The sequence below is a fragment of the Sminthopsis crassicaudata genome, chromosome 4, assembly GCF_048593235.1.
Source record: "Sminthopsis crassicaudata isolate SCR6 chromosome 4, ASM4859323v1, whole genome shotgun sequence".
In the NCBI taxonomy this organism is placed as follows: Eukaryota; Metazoa; Chordata; class Mammalia; order Dasyuromorphia; family Dasyuridae; genus Sminthopsis; species Sminthopsis crassicaudata.
The window spans coordinates 403,496,960-403,518,817 of NC_133620.1; the positions used below are offsets into that span (position 1 = coordinate 403,496,960).

Genomic DNA, 21,858 nt, shown 5'->3' on the forward strand with positions numbered 1-21,858 from the left:
TCCATATTGAGATAGCATCGTAATGGGTGACTCTCTCGCTGATTGGCTGTGTGTGTGACCTCACAGGCCCTATGTAAGCCCACTGCAGGCAGCAAGTCGTCCTCTTTAACCTCGCGTTCTTCACCCTGGCTTCCTAGCCTGGGTGGCCAAGCCAAGATGGGTAGCCAAAAGAGGTAAGGATTTTGGTAGTGAACACGTGGGTCTGACCAGGTGTTCACTAGGGAGCTAACAAGTCAGGGCATCAGTCAGGGCATTATGTGAGTATGTATAATAAAGGCTTTTAAGATTACACGTGGTTGTTCTTGAGTGCGCTACCGGTTATTAAGCTATAGATTCAAGAAATCGTGGCCAGAGACCTTTGAAGGCCTCAGAGGAGGCGAGCCGGGTAGAGTTCACACTGCAAAGGTCAGTGGTCAAAGGCACTCTGGTGGGTCTAGGACAGACTAGTAATAGTAACTGCCGGGAGAGCACGTTACACATGTTCACATGACTCTACCTGGTTCTGTTTCAGCTCCAGTCACTCACAGGTTAGAAGCTTGTTCCAGGGCAATTGACATCGATCAGTAATTAGTTCCAAAGAACTATCAAACTGCATATCTTTTGATCCAGCAATATTACCACGAGGTCAGTATCCTAAAGAGATCTTTAAAAAGAGAAAAGAACCCATATGTGCAAGAATATTTATAGCAGCTCTTTATGTGGTAGTAAAGAATTGGAAGTTAAGGGAATAACCATCAATTGAGGAATGACAGAACAAATTGTATATGAACATAATGGAATATTATTGTGTTACAAGAAATAGCAAGCAGGATGATTTCAAAAATGATATGCTGATTTTTTTTCCTCTTCCAAAAAAAAATTTTTTTTTGTTATATTAGATGCCTAGTGGAGAAGGAGGATAACATTCTCAAAAAAATCTATTAAAATTATTTTTTAAAAAAGAAGAAAACCTCCTTTTGTTATTTGTTTGCATTTTGTTTTCTTTCTCATTTTTTTCCTTTTCGATCTGATTTTTTTTTTATTATAACTTTTTATTGACAAAACATATGCATGGGCAATTTTTCAACACTGACTCTTGCAAAATCTTCTGTTCCAACTTTTTCCCTCCTTCTCCCCACCCCCTTCCCTAAATGGCAAATAGTCCAATATACATTAAATATTTAAAATATATGTTAAATCCCCTGTCAGATTAGCTAAGATGACAGGAACAAATAACGATGAATGTTGGAGGGGATGTGGGAAAACTGGGACACTGATACATTGTTGGTGGAGTTGTGAAAGAATCCAGCCATTCTGGAGAGTGATTTGGAATTATGCCCAAAAAGTTATCAAACTGTGCATACCCTTTGACCCAGCAGTGCTGCTATTGGGATTATATCCCAAAGAAATACTAAAGAGCGGAAAGAGACATATATGTGCCAAAATGTTTGTGGCAGCTCTTTTTGTTGTAGCTAGAAACTGGAAGATGAATGGATGTCCATCAGTTGGAGAATGGTTGGGTAAATTATGGTATATGAAGGTTATGGAATATTATTGCTCTGTAAGAAATGACCATCAGAATGAATACAGAGAGGCTTGGAGAGACTTTCATCAACTGATGCTGAGTGAAATGAGCAGAACCAGAAGATCGCTGTACACTTCAATGCTGTATGAAGAGGTATTCTGATGGAAGTGGAAATCTTCTACATAAAGAAGAGCCAACTCACTTCCAGTTGATCAATGATGGACAGAAATAACTATACCCAGAGAAGAAACACTGGGAAGTGAATGTAAATTGTTAGCACTACTGTCTATCTACCCAGGTTACTTACACCTTCGGAAGCTAATACTTAATGTGCAACAAGAAAATGGTATTTACATACATATATTGTATCTAGGTTATATTGTAACACATGTAAAATGTATGGGATTACCTGCCATCGGGGGGAGGGAATGGAGGGAGGGAGGGGATAATTTGGAAAAATGAATACAAGGGATAATATTATAAAACAAAAAAATAAATTAAAAAAAAAAAGGAAAAAAATATATATATATGTTAAATCCAATATATGTATACATGTTTATACAGTTATCTTTCTGCACAAGAAAAATCAGATCTAAAAAGAAAGAAAACAAAAATGCAAGGAAACAACAGAAAGAATAAAAATGCTATGTTATGGTCCACGATTATTTCCCATACTTCTCTCTCTGGGTGTAGATGGCTCTCTTCATTACTAAACAATTGGAACTGGTTTGAATCATCTCATTGTTGAAGAGGGCTATGTCCATCAAAATTGATCATCATATAGTCTTGTTGTTGCCGTGTATAATGATCTCCTTGTCCTGCTCATTTCACGTAAATCTCTCCAGACCTCTCTGAAATCATCCTGCTGATTGTTTCTTACAGAATAATATTCCATAATATTCATATACCACAATTTAGCCATTCTCCAATTGATGGGCATCCACTCAGCTTCCAGTTTCTTGCCACTACAAAAAGGGCTGCCACAAGCATTTTGGCACACACAGGTCCCTTTCCCTTCTTTAAAATCTCTTTAGAATATAACCCCAGTAGAAACACTGCTGGATGAAAGGGTATGCACACTTTGATAACTTTTTGAGCATAGTTCCAAATTGCTCTGCAGAATGGCTGCAGATTGCTCTCCATTCATAGCTCCACCAATAATGCATCAGTGTCCCAGTTTTCCCACATCCCCTCCAACATTCCTCATTATCTTTTCCTGTCACCTTAGTCAATTGGAGAAGTGTGTGGTGATTTGATCTGATTTTTTAAACCTTAATTTGTGGGTCTCAACCTCATATGAGGTCATGTAACTAAATGTGGGTTCTAAAAAATTTGTCAGCAATAAAAAATACCAAATATTCTACCAAGATTTAGTTCTTTATGTAAAAATAAAAAGTGCATCCATCTCATTAGTATTACAAATTTGTTTTTTTCTTTAAAAAATGGTAAAAATATATGTATACCAAAGAATTGTTTTAAAATAAATTACTTTTTGATTTTTATTATCAGTAAATGTTTGTTTTGTATACCTATTTTATATACCTAGAGTTGTGTAAAAATAAAGGGGTCTTAAATGGAAAAAAAAAAAATAAGCCTTTGTTTATGTCATGAATACTGCAACATAAAATGTCCAAATATCTGATGAAATGATAGTTCTTATTACTATTCAGGATACAATAAAGCCCTACTCTTCTCCTAGACATCTCAAAGGAACATCAGCAATGGCAGGAAAATTAGCCCTTCCTTTCCTTGGAGCAATAACATTATCCTCTGGAGATTATGAGTTTTATTTTTCATCCACTGCCCTCTATTACCCATTGCTAACAACTTCTTACTACTTCTTTCTTTCCCTATCCCTATATTAATATATCATTGGTCACATTGGAGGAAATAATCCCCAACTCCAATTTATTATTCTCTCATCCTCTTCCTTTTCAATGCTACCCTACCCAATATCTTTTGTTTCCCCTGAAGCAATTGGGGTTAAGTGACTTGCCTAGGGTCACACAGCTGGGAAGTGTTAAGTGTCTAAGGCTGGATTTGAACTGACTTCAGGGCTGGTGCTCTATCCACTACGGCACCTAGCTGCCTCCCCCCCCCCCAATATCTTAATCCTACCTTGACAACTCTTTTTCTCTATGCTCCCTGAAATTCCCTTTCCAGAGTGAACATATTCCTTTTCACTTTGTACTTCTCTTCATACTCTTTCCATGTGGCAAAATTTATTGAGATTTGGCTCCCCTTCAATTAACCTACATCCTTTTCCTTCATTTCTATCAATGGCTATATTATCACCTATACCTTTCCATACCTACACTGATCCTAAAAGGAAACTTTGAAATATCCCTTATTCTAACTGCTACTTCCAGACTCTTTTTCTATAACCATTCAACAAGTTCTCCTTTAAAACAAGTTTACATGATCAATTATGATAGATTTAGCTTTTCTCAGCAATACAGTGATCCAGACAATTTTAATAGACTTGTGATGGAAAATGCCATGTATATCCAGAGAGAGAGAACTGAATGTGGAGCAAAACATACTATTTTTACTTTTTTTGTTTCTTTGCTTGTTTTTTCTTTCTTTTTTAGTTTTGTTTTCTTTTTTGGTCTGATTTTTCTTGCACAATATGACATATAGAAATATGTTGTATAACCTATATCCGATTGTTTGCTATCTTGGAGAAAGGTGTGGTAAAAGAGGAAGGGAGAAAAAATTTGTAACACCAAACCTTGCAAAAATGAATGTTGAAAACTATCTTTACATGTATTTGGAAAAAATAAAATACTATTGAGCAAAAAAAAAAAAAAAGATAAACAAGTTCACAGTATTAAATTTTTCTGCCTAAGATAATTTAAGATGGCTGTTGTATACTGACCCATTTATTTTCTTTTCTCAAGAAATTTATCACTTAGGATACTATCTTTGTTCCCTCCCCACTTATGCTTCTATGTCAATATTTCTTCAAATGTCCTTATTTCCCAGTTTACTTAAATCCCCTTTCCAACCTTTTCAGCTAAGGACTCCCTTCTTTTCTGAGATATTTGAGGTTATGCCTCCTGAAATCCCTCTCCCTTTTATCTGAAAAGTATTGACTTAACTCTTTCCTTTCTCTTCAATCTTTCTGATGATAATGTGATCCTCATGCTTGTGAAATTCAGTTCTTCTACAGGTGCTTTGGATTCCATCCCATCCCAATCTTCTCTAATAGATTTTACCTTGTCTGTCATTCTACTTAATCTTCTACCTCTTTTTAAATATTTATTGGTTCTTCCCCTACTGCTTTCAAATATACCTGTCTCTCCTATCCAGGAATAACATAGACTAGGCTCACCTGTTCCTTCAAGCTATCAATCCTATATTTTTATTCCCTTTCTCAGCCAAACTTCTAGAAAAAGATATCTGTATTCAATGACTTCACTTCCTCTCCTCCCCCTTTAAGTATTTGTTCGTGCATGCTTATAACTCATGTTTTATAAACATTTCTTTTGTGGTTAAGAAAAAACACAGTCCTGTACCTGATATCTATTTTGAAAGTGAAGATTCTTTTCTAGTGTTTTTCATCAGAGTCTAGTGCTAAGATAAAAGTTAGAATGACTGACAATAGTTCTGAAGGAGCTGACCAAGCTCTAGTACCTGCTTCTGCCACCTGAATCTTCCTCCAGGAGAAGTCTGTTGGGGTAACAATCCCCTAATTCGCCAGTGGGTTTAAGGCCTCTCAGCTCATCTACCCAAACAGTTTTCCTAGGGGGTGGCCCCTGTGCATGCCATAGTTTCTTGTAGCAACAAATGAGTTGGGTGGCAGGTGCATACCAAAACTAGCTGAACAACCTGAAAAGGGTTCAGCAGCCCTCACACCAGAAGTCAGCACTTCTCCCTGAACACTCCACCAGCCCACGAGATACAAATATTCTCTAAGGAATTTATGATCTAATGGTGGAGAACAACATCCAAAAATTGAGACGTGGAGGCAGATATGCAGCACAGGGGCATGAAAAACCTCAGTGGAGAGCCACAGAGAATATCCTGGTAGGGAAATGATGAGATGGCTGATCTAAGTGCTCTCTTTAAATGAATGCTTTGGGAGGAGCGCTCCACTCTCCAATCAGAGGGGCCTCTGGTCCACTAGTATCAATAAAGTATAAGTTCCAAGGCCAATACGATCTTGAAATAGGGAGAGATTTCCTCAGGTATGATGAAGTCCAAAGGAGAACAATAAGATAGAGAATTTAAAAGTGCATACAGTAGGGGGCAGCTAGGTGGCGCAGTGGATGGCTTGAATTCAGAAGGACCCGAGTTCAAATTTGGTCTCAGACACTTAACACGTCCTAGCTGTGTGACCCTGGGCAAGTCACTTAACCCCAGCTTCAGGGGGGGAAAAAAAAGTGCATATAGTGTCGTTCAACTGTGACTGAGTTCAGTGACATTACTTCTTGGTACCTTGAACAAGACCCTAAGCCTTAGCCAGGCTGCCACTAATAAAATCCAGGAGCAAACCAACTCCACAACAAAATAGGATACATGATTCGTTCTTGTAGGTATTCCTACTAACTCCAGGAAAAACAAACCTTCTTGAGCCTGATAGTAAAGCATCTTCCTGGAAAAGCCGGAGGTGCAAAATTTAGACCCTATGGACTACTTCAAGGACGAGCTTCTCCATATTTAACTAGGCTTGTCCTTGAATGGCAGATATACAAGTTCTTCTCCAGGTCAATACCTCAAGCCTTTCCAGCTTGGTAGGGTAGCCTAAGCTTGTCCATAATTCTATGATGACATTAAAATTTTGTATCTTATGAACAGACAATTCTCAGATGATGAAATTGAAACTATATCCACTCATATGAAAGAGTGTTCCAAATCACTACTGATCAGAGAAATGCAAATTAAGACAACTCTGAGATACCACTACACACCTGTCAGATTGGCTAAGATGACAGGAACAAATAATGATGAATGTTGGAGGGGACGTGGGAAAACTGGGACACTGATGCATTGTTGGTGGAGTTGTGAAAGAATCCAGCCATTCTGGAGAGCAATTTGGAACTATGCCCAAAAAGTTATCAAACTGTGCATACCCTTTGACCCAGCAGCGCTATTACTGGGATTATATCCCAAAGAAATACTAAAGAGCGGAAAGAAACATATATGTGCCAAAATGTTTGTGGCAGCTCTTTTTGTTGTAGCTAGAAACTGGAAAATGAATGGATGTCCATCAGTTGGAGAATGGTTGGGTAAATTATGGTATATGAAGGTTATGGAATATTATTGCTCTGTAAGAAATGAGCAGCAGGAGGAATGCAGAAAGGCCTGGAGAGACTTAAATCAACTGATGCTGAGTGAAATGAGCAGAACCAGAAGATCACTATACACTGCAACAACAATGCTGTATGAGGATGTATTCTGATGGAAGTGGAAATCTTCAACATAAAGAAAATCCAACTCACTTCCAGTTGATCAATGATGGACAGAGGTAGCTACACCCAGAGAAGGAACTCACTGGGAAGTGAATGTAAATTGTTAGCACTAATATCTGTCTGCCCAGGTTACATGTACCTTCGGAATCTAATGCTTATTGTGCAACAAGAAAATGGTATTTACACACATATATTGTATCTAGGTTATACTGTAACACATGTAAAATGTATGGGATTGCCTGTCATCGGGGGGAGGGAGTAGAGGGAGGGAGGGGATAATTTGGAAAAATGAATACAAGGGATAATATTATAAAAATATATATAATTTTTAAAAATGATGTATCTTTGTGGTCCCCATTCTCAGCCCAGCCTCTTGTTAATATCTAAATAGTTTAGGATAGTGACAAAAAGCTGCAATCAGAGAGAATCCAGGAAAATAAATTGGACATTTAATGTTTGGTATCCAAAGGTTTTATAAATCTCCTTCACCAACCCCTCTCCCTCCAACTCCTGAATAAAAATTATCCCAAACAAGGAAATTTTGATATAATTCAATTTCTATCTGATTGCTCAAATAAATCACTTAGCCTTTATGCAAGTTTTTCCTGCATAAAATGGGGACAATCCAGTGTGTTGAAAACTAGTGCAACCCACAAATAAAATGCGTATATTCATGGGTATGGAACAGTCATAACTGATACTTATCTGTGCTACTCCAAAAACATTGGCCAAACCAAGAATCCAGTCAATCCAATAAACATTTATTATGTGCCAGCTATGTGCAGCATTGGGGATACAATTGGAAGTTTACAAGCTAATGAGTGTACAGTATACACACAAAAAGGCAGAAAAGTGAGGCAAGGGGCGAGGGAGGGACCAAGAGTATTTGGAATATTGCTCTGAGTTGAGACCAGGGAGAAGAGAAGATGCTGGGTGGTGTACAGCATCCTTTGATAAGATCTGGCTGAGCACAGAATTCACAGCTTCCCTGCTAAATAGGACTGGTTGTTCCCCATATTTAGAGGGGGACCCTGGTTTCTGAGCTGCCAGGCTCTATTTCAATAGAAAGAGACTTTGTTTATGGTAGTGTGACTCAAATCTCACCTTTCCCATCAAGTTCTGGGAAATGGAGTAGGAATTAGTCCCATAACATGCATTGCAATGTATACATATATTGGATTTAATACATATTTAACATGTATTGGATTACCTGCCATCTGGGGGGTGGGGGGAAGGAGGGGATAATTTGGAACAGAAGGTTTTGCAAGGATCAATGTTGAAAAATTACCCCTGCATATGTTTTGTAAATAAAAAGCTTTAATAAAATAAATAAATACAATAAAATGAGAGAGATTGAGGAAAAACTAAAACTAAAATAAAATAAGGACTATCCAAGAAAAATAAGAAGATTATGAAAAGAAAGCCAGCTGACTAGGAAAAGAGATCCAGATGTTTAAAGGAGAAAATAATTTCTTGCAAATTAGAATTGGCACAAGGGGAAGCCAATAAGACTATAAGAGACAAAGAAATAACAAAACAGAATATAAAGAATGAAAAAATAGAGCATAATGTGAAACATAAGAAGAGAAAACAAGAATAATTGGACTAACTGAAAGCTGGGACCAAAAAGAACCTTGATACAATAATATAAGAAATAATCAAAGAAAATGGTCCTGAAGTGATGTGATAGAACAAAAAGGGAAAGTAGAAATAGAAAAAAAAAACAAAAAACACAAATCATCATCTCAAAGAGAAGCTACAAGGAAAACACATTGGAACATTATTGCTAAATTTTGAAACCCCAAGATCAAAGAGAAAATTTTACAAGAAACAAGAACCACAACCACCATTCAAATATGCTGGCGCTACAAGTAGAATTGTATAGGACTTCTCAGCAGCTATAATAAAAGACTGCAGGTCCTGGAATATTATATGTATCGACAATCAAAAGAATTAAACCTGCAGCCAAAAATATTATATTCAACAAAATTAAGCATAATATTGACTGAAAAAATGGACATTTAATAAACTCATAAATTTTAAGGATTCTTTCTCAACTTAATCTGAACTCAATAGAAAATGGAACATATAAAAGCCAACATCAAAAACTAATTTCAAGAGCCTCAAAAATAACAAACTGTTTATGGTTTCAATATGTGGAAATGCAAACCGTATATCTAAGACTGATGTTAGTAATTGGGTAGTCTAAAAGAAAAATTGGGGTAGAGTTGAGTATGATTTAACTCTAAAAAGCAAAACTATTTAGGAAAAGATAAAAAATAGTAATTATGCTACATGAATGAAGTGTAGAGAAAGAACCTACACAGAGGAATTAGAGAAGAAAGAGGAGGCTGGTAGTTCTGAAAATTTACTCACATCAGACATAGGTTAAATAGGGAACATACATGCATGCATATATATATATATATATATATATATATATATATATATATATTATGAGGGGTACAGCTCCCTCCAAAATCTAGAAAGAAATAAAGGAGTAGAAAACAGGATAAGGTGGAGTATAGAAGGGTATGTAGATTTATGAAAATGGGACAAGGTGTATACATTATTAGGAAAGGAATAAAAAGGGAGGAAAGGATGGAATGAGAATGTAAGGGAGCGATCCAAGAATAGGGAAGGGTTAAGTAATAATAAGGCAAGTTAGGGAGTAGAACTAAAATAGAAGAGTTAGCAGGGATAGGAAATAAGATATTCACAAAGATTAGGAGTAGAATTTATTAGGAAAAAAAAATGCAGGGCTAGAAATCATTGATTAATATTGTTTGAGATGTATGTTTACATGTGTAAATGCATGTTTATATGTCTACATGTTTGCATGTAGGTATATGTGTGTATAGATACACATGTGTGCAAATGTGTGTGTATGTATACATAAATATATCCTTGATTATGTATAGCCTGTTGGAGGGGGGGAATGAAAGAAAGTATAATATGATAGGGAAAAAAGAATAATATAAAAAGTGCACAACAAAGACCTAAAGAATAACCTACAAGGAAGGAAAGAAAAGATGGACAGTCGTGAAAATTGTCATTTTATAAAATTTTTTTTTGAAATGGAAATTTACCATTACATATTTTTAATCCTCTCTGATGTTCTGCTAAGCACATGAAAATGTTTTGTTTTTACTTTTTCTTCTTTTTCTATTTGTCTTTTTCTTATTTTTTAATTTAGTTTTAAATAAACAAATTAAAAAGGAATAACTGAGAAAAGCTGGAAAATCAGGTCCATGGGAAGTGATACCTGAGCCTGAGCCTTGAAGGAAGAAAAAGAAGCATAGGAGAAAGTTTGTTTTTAAATAGAGGGCTTGGGGCAGCCAGGTGGCGCAGTGGATAGAGCACCAGCCCTGAATTCAGGAGGACCTGAGTTCAAATCTGATCTCAGACACTTAACACCTCCTAGCTGTGTGACCTTGGGCAAGTCACTTAACCCCAGCCTCAGAAAAAAGTAAAATAAATAAATAAATAGAGGGCTTTAGGGAATGGGGTGTTGAGTTCAGGAAATCTAGAAAGTCAAGGTGAGGGAAGATGGGAAAAGTAGGTGGGAGCTAGATTGGGAAAGGCTTAAAATGTCAGACTAAAGAATTTGCTTTTTATCATAAAACAGGGAACCACTTAAAGGTTTTTGAGAAGGGAAATGAATCCTATGCTAACTCAGGAAGTTGTATTAAAGGATAAATTGGAGAGGGGAAGAGACCAGAAGCAGAGGAACCAATTAGGAAGCTATTATTATCATCTAAGCAAGGAGTGATAAGGGCTTGAACTATGCCAGTGGCTATATGAAAGGAGAATCTGAGACAGGATGCAAGAAATATTATAATTGGGAAATAGAATCAACAGGGTTTCACAGCTGACTGGATAGGGAGTTAGAGGGAGAGGGAAAAATCAAGGAATATTCCAAAGTTTTGTACCTGGTGACTGGGAGAGTGATAGTACTCTTGATCTCCAACTCGGGGGCATTGTATATACAATGTCCTCAGATTTTCTAAGGGATGGATGATAAGCCAAAATAGTGAGAAATATCCCTATTCCAATGCTACCTCAGCGTACCTGGGCCTTTTGTGTCATGAGAGGTCCTTGGATACAAGGCTGAAATTACCTCATTTCTCTAAATACAGACTGTATCCTCTTCTCCCCACCTCACCCCCTTATAAGTATATGCCTATGAACAAATACCCACAATTACCGGGTGTCTCAACATTTTAGTGAATTCACATGGGTGTCATATTGCTTGCCTTCTCCATTAGTGAGGGAAGTGGTGAGAGGGAAGAAAATTTGAAGCTCAAAGTAATTTTTAAAGTTTTTAAAAGCCAGTTCAGTTTTAAGGTTTATTAGTAGATATAATTGTGTGTGAATGTGTGTGTGTGTGAGAGAGAGACAGAGACAGAGAGACAGAGAGAAAGAAAGGAGAAAGGAAGAGAGGGAGAGAAAGAGAGAGAGAGGGAGGGGGAAAGGAAGAAGAGAGAGAAAGAGAGGGGGAAACAAAGAGGGAGGAGAGAAGAAGGAAAGGAGGAAGAAAAGAAGAGAAGAGTGGGAGGGAAAGAGAGGAGGGGGAGGAGGGAATGAAGGAGAGCAGAAGGAAAGGAGGGAAGAAAATAGGAAAAAAGAGAGAAAGAGTAAGAGTTGGAGAGAGGGAAAAAGGGAGAGAAGGAGAGAGGGAAAGAGAAGGAAGAAGATAGGGGGAAACAGAGAAAGAGGAAGCAAAAGAAAGGGAAAGAATGAGGGAGGGAGAAAGGGGGTACTCTATATTCAGTCCAATGCAGTTAAACCTTTGGAGTGATCAGTACTATGACAATTTTTAGTAGGCATTTATTAAGAACCAACCAATGAGGTTCTGAGTCTTTCCTCAGACACCTGCTGTGTCTCACCTGTGTGATCCTAGGTAAGTCCCTTAACCTCTCAACCTTCTTGGCAACTGTCTAAGGCTCTAAGTTGCAGAGGCAGAGACAACTTGTGTTGGTGGAGAGAATTTCCTCACCTGGGAATTCTCTGTATCAGTGAAGTCAGAGTTTCAGTGTGTATCCTGGCTGTTTTTTTTTTTTTTTAATTAAATCTCTATTTATAATAATATTAATGAGGAAGCAGTGATTTTGGTTCGGTGGATGGATGCTGGGTTCAAAAATGCCCTCAGACATTAGCTAGCTGTGCAACTCGGGCCAAGCCATTCAAACTTCTGCCTGCCTTAGTTTCTTCATCTGTAAAATGGGAATAATAATAGCACCTACTCCCAGAGCTGTAGTGAGGAACCAATGGGAAAATCATTGTAACGCAATGGGTGCGTAGTAGGTGCTGTGGGATTATTAGAAATGCCACCAGAGCCTTTTCTAGGACCCTGTGACTGGGTCGGAGGCTTTGCAGTTTGGAGATGGCCAGGAAACCACACATTGAGGAGTGTTTCCAAATCATTGGGGCCCCAGTGAAATAGTCAGAGAGCCAGTGACCACCAAGCTGTTACTTCTCCCTCCTAACTGCCCCAGCTCAGCTTTATCTTAGTAATATTATGCAGCTGGAGTTCAAAAAAAAAAGCCACTTGCTGTAGTTTTAAGGACCAAAGACCTCAGGTAAATGGTGAAATAAGTGGGAGATTAGTTAATCACTAAGAGGTTTGAATCATGGAAATCTTTGAAAAGCAATATATAATTTTTTTTGCTCATTCGAAGCATATAATTCTGCTGATTCAAACAAAGCACAACCAGAAATGGGCTTGGCTTGATGACTGGGTTAAAATCCACTTAGAATTAACAGTGTCATTTCTATATAGTAGGAAAGAAGCCTTAAAACAGCCTTCTCTCTTAGCCACTTGATGTACTGGGGAAAGGCCCTACAATCCCCTTTATATCCTTCATTTTCTTAGCAAATTATGAAACTGCAGTTCAGTGAGCCCCAAAGATCACAAGTTCAACATGCCCAAGAGTACATTCATCTTTTTTTTTTTTTTCTCTCCATTCACAGAGATCTTGAGTTATAGATCCAATTCCCAATTCTATAAACATTTCTGAAGGACTCACTGTGGGCAGAGCACTAAGTTATTGATGAGGGATCAGAATGAAAAAGAGTTGCTTCCTTGAGTAAATTATATTCTACTGGAGAAAATGAAGCACATAAACAAATGAGGAAATAAAAGAAAAAGAGCAGGACCAGCTAAAACTTTCACCTGAATTGACAGGTGGAGGGCTCATGGGATCCAAGATTTGGCGGCTGATTGAATATGAGATGAGGACTGGGATGATCTGAGACCCAGAGCTGGGAAAGTTTGGGAGGAAATGGGTTTCCCTCTGCATATGTTAAATCTGAGAGACTGTTGGACTTTCAGATGGAGATTTCCAGCTAGAAGCTGATTATGAACGACTAGAGCTTATGGGAGAAATAATTTGCTTGGTTAAATGATCATTAATCATAATAATTAAATAATTACTTAATTAAAATTAATGATAGCTGACATTTATATAGCATTTATTATATGGCAGGCACTGTGTTCCCTCACAAGTCCACAAGGTAGGTGCTGTTAATTTTTATTCTCATTTTACAGATGCCCAGGGTCACACAACCAGTGAGTATCTAAGGTGAAATTTGAACTTCAGGACCACCTGGCTTACTTGGTTCAGAGGAGACCATGTGTTCATGTACAACAATGTAGTTAAATGCAAAGTAATGAGTGAGGGCATTAGTCCTGGGGAAATCAGGAAATTTGTTTTGTTTTTTTCTGCAGAAAGTGTTGATTTATTCTGGAAGTGAGGAAGATGGTACCCTCCCACACAAAGGCACACCAAGGGAAGATGGAGGGTTAAAAGTCAGGAACTGAGAGAAAGACAATGGGTGCAGAGGGAGGGGAGAGCAAGAAAGAGCAAGGGGGAAAATATTTTAAAAGATGTTTCTGGAATATTTGGGACTAGAACTCAGAATTGGGGTGTGTGTGTGTGTGTGTGTGTGTGTGTGTGTGTGAATACTTGGATACACATATGTACATATATCCTTGCACATCTATCTTCAGGAAATATAGATGAATGATTATTATGTCCCTAGATGAAATCATTCAAATTACAGTCTAGGGAGTGAAAATAGGACAGAGATAGCTAGGGGACGTGATGGATAGAATCGGTTCTGGGGTCAGAAAGAATTCAAATCCTTATCACAGAACTGATTGTACCTTGGCCTGCCCCAGTTTCCTTATCTGTAAAATGGGGCTAACAGTAGCATCTCCCTCTCAAGGTTGTTGTGATGGTGATGATGATGGTGGTGGTGGGAAAGCTTTGTCACAGACTACATTAGAGAGTAGGAGATGGGTAACAACTCAGGAGGAGACTGAACCCAAGTAGTCAGAAGGGAAGGAAGAGAAATATGAGAAAGTGGTGAAAGCTATTTTGACATAATAGTGTCATAAGTTGCTGAAAGATCAAGAAGGAGTCATCAAGACTGAGCAATTTCTAGATAAGTGTAACAACTCCATTTGGTCTGCAGGAAATGGAAAGAGGGAAGGAGGAAGGAGGCAGTAGAAGCAGGAACTCCTCATTTCACCACTTTCCAGTCTTCCCCAGTCACTTATAGAAGAGGTTTTTGTTTGGTGGTTTTTTCCCTGGGGCAATCGGAGTTAAGCCCAGGATCACACAGCTGGGAAGTATTAAGTATCTGAGGTCCCATTTGAACTCGGGTCCTCCGGACTTCAGGGCTGGTGCTCTGTCCACTGCACCACCTAGCCCTTATTGAAGAGGTTTAAGGAAATTTAGTACTAAAGTTCAAGTATATAAGAAGATCCATTCCACAATAAGTAAATGATCAAAGGATATAAATAAGCAGCTATCAAATGAAGAAAACCAATCTTATCAATAACCATATAAAAATGCTCCAAGCAACAATAAGAAAAATGTAATTAAACAGCTCTCAGAAAAAAAAAAAAAAGAAAACAAACGTAGTGCTTGCAACTATAATGTATGTCAAATTGTATGCCCTCTCAGGAGTGAGAGAGAATTTGGAACACAGAATTTTTTTTTTAATTTTTAAAAAATTTTGCATTGAAAAATTTAAATGCTAAAAATTGTTTTATGTGTAATTGGGGAAATTAAATATTAAAATATTTGCTCAGCAGACAGGTCTGGCCTTTGGCCCTTCGCCAACGTTTCTAGTCTTGATCTCTGAATGGCTTCCACCTGACCAGAAAAATAAACTGTTTACTTGACTCAAGAGCCTGATCATGTTTGACTTGGTGAAGGGCAAAATGTTAACACCCAAGGGCTTTTTCCAGCTTTTACCATCTGAATTAATTAGTCCCAAAGGCCTCAACACACATGCCAGGGACAGGAGGGTAGCCTGCGGAGGACTCTGAAACAGGTTCCCTTCAAAAACGGTGGGATGCCACATTAACTGCAAAAACAAAAGGAAACATGAAAGGAAGCTTTATAGATTCCATTTTCCCAGAGGGCTCCCAGGAAGAGAAGGAAACATCCCTGGAGCAAGAACCCAACCCTGAAAAATAAATACGACTGCTCGATATTCCATTTTTACAATCTGGAACCTAGCTGCCTACAGAGCAAGACGCTTATGTCTCCTTTGTTGGATGATCACCTATCCTCCTCCTCCAAAAGCAGTGAACCATAATTGTTCAGTCCTTTCCTACTCCTCATGACCCCATTTGGGACTTTCCTGGCCAAGAAACCGAGATGCTTTGCCACGTCCTTCTCGAGTTCATTTCACAGATGAGGAAATAGGTTTAAGCGACTTCCCTGGGGTCATACAGCTAGTATATGCCAGAGTTGAAACTTAATCCATCCTTCCTGTGAGGAAACCTCCCACTATATCCAACACTCCCTAACTATTGGACATACAAACAAACATAAAGTAATTGCACGGGGGAAGATACTAGTAGTTAGGAACAGGAAAACATAGAAGATAACATTATTTTGTATTATTTTAGGTAATATATTAGACAGATTTTATTATATACTATTATATATAACTTTTATAGATTATATAAATTGTTATGCAAATTTTATTTTATATTACTATATAGCTTTTATAGATTATTATATATTTGATAGATGAGGAAACTGAAGCAAATCGGATACAGTGACTTGCTCAGGATCACACAACTAGTAAGTATCTAAAACTAATGGCATAGAAACACCAGACCAAGAAGGGGATATCCCTTTGTGTAGGGGGAAGCCTTTGTAGCAGGTCTGCCTTATATTCAAAGGCATTTTCTTTTCTTTTTTTCCCTTCTTTTCCATCTCTGCTCTGGACTACAACGCCCCAAAACTGAGAATGGGGTTGGTTCTAAATAGCAGCCCTTCAGACAGAAGTAGAAAGGGAGTTCCTACCAGTAGCTGATGAATTATCTGACTCTACAGGTCTCCGGAATGCCTCATAAGACTCACTGCAAATTTTCTAGATGCTATCAGGGAAACTGCAATGTTTTTAATAGAGATTAAATTTCTCCTTGAAGTACCTTTGTTGAGTCCTACTGGTATTCCACTGATCATCTTGAAAAGCTGTTTTATTTTGAAGGAATTTCTTTTCATTTGCTTTTAAATTCAGGGACTTGAACTGCTTGCTGGCTTTGTGTACTCAAGTTCATATAAAAGGAATTTTTTTTTTAATGAAATTTTATACATTTTGGGGGAAGGATTCTGGGAAGATGGTGGGTAGGTCAGTAAATTTCACTTTTCAGATTTCCCCCACAAACAGAACAAATTTGTGCCTTGGGACAAAACAGGGATGCTCAAAGTACAGCCTAGATAATCTGAGGAGAGACCTCAATTGGGAGATTAATTAGGGTGAAGTACAAATACCTCCAAGCTAGCTCCGAAGAAACAAGTGGGGAGCCCTGGAGCTATCTGGGTTTGACCGGAGCCTCAACCCCAACCACTGAAACTTTCACCTCCGGGATGTGGGAAAACTGAAGGAATCTGCTAATTAGGAACGCCAGGCTCAAAGGTGCTGCTCAGATGCTGCCCTGGGTGAGAAGGAACCTGCACACCTGGTGAGTGCAGAAGCCATGGGGTGGGGATGCTGCTGGCTGTGGGCACTTGCAGGAGGGGAGCTTTTGATTTAGGGTTCCTGGTCAGTGGGGAGAGCTGAAGGGAAGCTAAAGGTACCATACCGCCCCACCCCACGATTAGAGGTGCTTACACTAATATTTCTCATTTTTAAAAAATGAACCAGCAAAGAAGAAAGAACCTAATCATAGAACTTACTAGGAATAGGGAAGACCTGGGTTCATCTTCAGAGAAGGACACTGGTGTTAAAAAAAAAAAAAAAAAAAAAAAAGGATTCTACCCCAGAAAGTAACATTAAATAACTCCCTGCCCAGAAAGAATTTATAGAATTTAAAAACCAAATGACAGACATTGAGGAAAAACTAAAAAAAAAAAAAAAAAAAAAAAAAAAAATCCAAGAAAAACAAGAAGATTGGGGGGGGGGGGGGAAGTTAACCAACTAGAAAAGACCCAGTCTTAAAAACAAAAGCAACTCCTTGAAAATTAGAAATAGTCAAGGGGAAGCCAATGAAGCTATAAAAGACCAAAAAATAACAAAATAGGATATAAAGAATGAAAAAAATTGAACAGAATGTGAAACATCTTAGAAGAAAAACAACAGATATGAAGAACAAATCAAGAAGAGAAAATAGAAGAATAATTGGACTACTTGAAAACTGTGACCAAAAAAAAAAAAAAAAAAAATCCTTGACACTGTCATATAAGAAATAATCAAAGAAAATTGTCTTGGACTGATAGAACTTGAGGGGAAAGTAGAAATAGAAAAAAATCCATGGATCACTACTCAAAGAGATCCTTTGTGGAAAACATATAGAAATATCGTTGCCAAATTTTGAAACCCCCAGATCAAAGAGAAAATTTTGCAAGAAACAAGAAAAAAAATTCAAATATGCTGGACCCACAATTAGAATACACACACACACACAACACACACACACACACACACACACACACACACACACACACACACACACACACACACACACCATCAAAGGTATAGCACCTTCCAAAATCTATAAAAGAAATAAATAAGGAGGGAGGGATGGGTGGAGGGGGAAGCAAAGGGTGGGGGAAAGAAAACAAGGGAGGGATCCATGGTGGGGTAGGGAAGCAGAGGGAGGGGTTAAATAATAGCAAGGTAAATTATGCACTTTAAAAAGTGCATAGCAAAGAACAAAAAAAAAAAAAACCTATAAGGAAGCAAATTTAAAATGGACACTCAAGAATATCATTTCCTTTGCTATTATCTATCCTTTCTTGAACTGGTAATTTATTGTTATATATTTTGAATCCTCCCTGATATTCTGCTGGGCACATGACAATGTTCTGTTCTGTTTTGTTTTTGCTTTTCTTTTTTCTATTCTGGTTTTAATAAAATAAACTTTAAAAAAAACAATGATATATATTTTTACAATGATCAAAATTAGTCTTCTTTCCTTTTTTACCTCCTCCCCTACCCACTGAAAAAGAAAGAAAAATAAAGCCCTTGTTAAAATATTTATAGTCAAGCAAATCACATTTCTAAAATTTTTTAAAAAGTTTCATTAAGCACTCTGAATGCTTTACTGCCCTATCAGAAGCTAAGTATCATGTTTCATCATTAGTCCTCTGGAATCTAGGTTGATTAATTACATTTTCAAAGTTCCTAAGTCATTCAAAGTTGTTTATTTTTTATCATATCCTGTCACTGTAGAAATTGTTCTCCTGGTTCTGTTCTCCTCACTCTACGATGGAAGACATTGGCCCAGCATGGCTTGCCCTCCTCAGAGAAGGTGCTGGGCTCTGTGAGTAGAGCAGACTCCACGTAGCTCAAAGAAACATGATAAACAAAGTTAGGGAATCCACCCGAAATTTAGGGAGTCCACCACTTGGACCCCTGGTGGGGGAGAGCATTCCAGGCTCTTCTTGATCTGGTCAGACACACTGTAACTTGATGCTAACAGAATGATCCCGTTTTGGTCCCTTTGGAGAATGAGGGCAACAATCATACCATACAAGCTACAAAGGGAAGAAAGAGAAAAACAAGTAAAAACTAGGAGAGATGGGTAGATAAAGTATGGTTTACCTGGAGATGGGGGAGATATTGGGATGTTTGTAGGCAGCCAGGTAGCAGCCAGAAAACAAGAAAAGATGAAAGATAATTATGATAATCAAGAGAGAGGTAATCTAGGGAAGATAGAATTTATATTTTACTTATATAAGGAGAGGGCTTTGCCTGTCATGTGAGACAATGGTGAATGAATGCACAGATTGTGGCAGAAAGCATCAATGAGATGAGATAAGTAAGCAGAGAAAGAGAGAAGAGGGAGCTCTCACTGAACAGCCTCAGGTTTCTGTGTTTTTTTATTTTGTTTTTCAGTAAAATATGAAATGAAGTCATGCACTTTTTGCTTGGATAAGGTTTTGTCACTTTTTATGCTGTTCATTTCCTTTCCCATCCTTTCTTTCATAACTCTTGTTAATTTTCCAATTTTTCTCCTTAGTGCTTTCATTTTACTTACAAAAAAATTTAAAAATTTTAAAAAAAACCTCTTCCTGAAGGAAGCATGAATCTCTTCCAAATATCTCTTTAAAAATTTTAATTTTTTTCTAAAAAAAACATTCTTGCTTCATTTCTTCCAGGATTTCTAATTGAATTTGTGTCCAAGCTGTGTTTTTCTTTGAAATCTTACTTGTACATGTTTTAGAGTTATTCTCTTGTCTCTATTTGTGTCTTGACTATTCTTGTCACTATAACCACTTTTTAATTTTAGGATTTTTTTTTGTTTATTTGTTTACTCAATCTTCCAGCCTACTTCCTGACTTTTTTGGACTTCATATTAAAGCCAGATTCTGTGTAGTTCAGGAGGTAATCTTTGAGCTAGTCCCTCTGTTGACTTCTTGGGATATTGGGTGCAAAGATCTAAGAGACAGTTCAGATAAGGTAACCCATGCTCCCAAGCAGTCTGATCTATGGCCCCTTCCTCTCATTGTCAGGGTTTTGTGAGTTCTTCATAGGAGTTTGGGTCTAAACAATAGACCTTTAGGTTCATCCCAGTGGAGTAGTTTAAGTAAAATGCTACTAGGCTGGGTCACTATAAATCAGCTGGAAAGCTCTCGTGGTTAAGAGGGACAGAACTGAAAAATCTCCTTTTTTGGAAGATTCCTGCCCAGTTTATTGCTCTACAGACTTCAGCCTGGGTAGGAGAGAGACCTGAGACAACGCACACACCTGCTGCTTACTTCTGTACATGATCCATTCTTGGAATATGTCCCATACCAGCAAGCAACCTTGTGACACTAGGTCCTTGGCTCAGCTATCTGCTCAATCTAGCCTATGAATGTCTCAGAACTGGGGAGTGAGTGCCAGAAAGGCCACTCGGTACCTGTGCCCACTGTAGGCACAAGTTCAAGCTGCTCTGTGCTGGATCTAGCACCTCCTCTTGTCCTGGTACATAGCCTGGTCCTAAACACATGCCTGGCCACCCCTTTAGCCCTAGGGTCTGCAGTGTCCTCTTTACTTATACTGGTTGGAGAAATGATTGTTGTTGTTGTTGTTTTAATTCTCAATTAGGGTTTGGTCTGGTGCATTTTCTGCATATTTGGAATTTTGTGGGTAGTTCATTGTACTTGTTCCTATTATTTTATCATCTTGTCTGTTTCCCATAGGAGTAATTTCTTTCCTTGTTTTTTCAAAATTTTACTGGCACTTTTCAATAGTTTTTTATATTATCATTTCCTAATTATCAGTCTCTTCCAATAGAATATAACCTTATAATAATAATATATAAGAGTATATATAATATATATATAATATATAATATATATATAATAATAATAATAATAAGAGTATAGTTCAGCAGAACATATTGGCTATGTCTAACAACAAATGCCACATTTTACAGCCAGAGTCCATTGCTTTTCTGCAGTCTCATTTTCAGTGATTTGAATTAAAGATCAATCATTGCATTGGTCTGAGATCTTTTAGGATTCTGTCCCTTGAGCTATTGTAGTTGCTACATACATATATATTTTTGGTTCTTATTTCTTTGCTCTGCATCAATTTATGCAACTTTTGAGATTTCTCCAAATTCCTCAATTCATTATTTCTTTGCAATTGCAAATAATTTGCAATAATATTCCGTTAAAATAGTATACATGCCTTTCCTTGATACTTATCTTATATTTTGTTCCATAATTATTTGTGTACAACTATTATTTCTCTGTTAGATGGAAAGCTTCTTGAGGAAACTATATCAATGTCTGCTTTCATCTTTGTATGTCCAGGACCCAGCTCAATGCTTTATATATATATATATATATATATATATATATATATATATATATATACATGTATATATATGTTTATTTTTATGTATGTGTATCCAGAACTTTATATCTCATGAATTTATGATTCCATTCATATGGGCACATGTACTATTATGGATCAGAACCTCTACTTCTCACACAGTGTTGAATGCCTTAGTAGATTAATTTCATGAGTTGCTGTGTTTTTTATGAAAATGAGTCATTCTTACATTCTTATACTTAGGTTCGTTCCCTTTCTGATGAAAAACTTACCCAGTTGGTCATTGGACTGCACTCAAAGTACTTCCATCTTCCATCTGACATAGAATTTAATGATCCAGTGTCTGCTCCACCTCCTGTAGAATAAGCCATTTGATTAGGATTATAATGGAATTACACTGAATTAAGCACTTAATCAGTAGTTGTTGAATGTAAATTTTTAGCATTTTTATATTGACATAAAACTCTAAAAAAAAAAAAAAAAAAAAAAAAAAAAAAAAAAGTATCTTTAAACAAAGACTATGAAAGATCCTCAGTCCTAAAAATGTGCTACCATCTCTCTCCCTTTTATTGCTAAAAGGGAAGTCTGTCTAGAGCCACTGCTTCTACTTCCTCTCTATTCACTCTCTTCTTAACCCCTTAA

General features: G+C 37.4%; 1 long non-coding RNA gene across 1 annotated transcript in view; it reads right to left on the minus strand.

Annotated features, from left to right (window-relative positions):
• The window catches only part of LOC141539626 (uncharacterized), a 34,674-nt gene extending 13,104 nt beyond the window's left edge, over window positions 1–21,570 (minus strand). Inside the window, exon 1 of the long non-coding RNA XR_012481345.1 lies at window positions 21,489–21,570. This is a non-coding gene — a long non-coding RNA (uncharacterized LOC141539626). The remainder of the gene's footprint in view (window positions 1–21,488) is intronic.
• Between the last annotated feature and the right edge of the window lie 288 nt (window positions 21,571–21,858).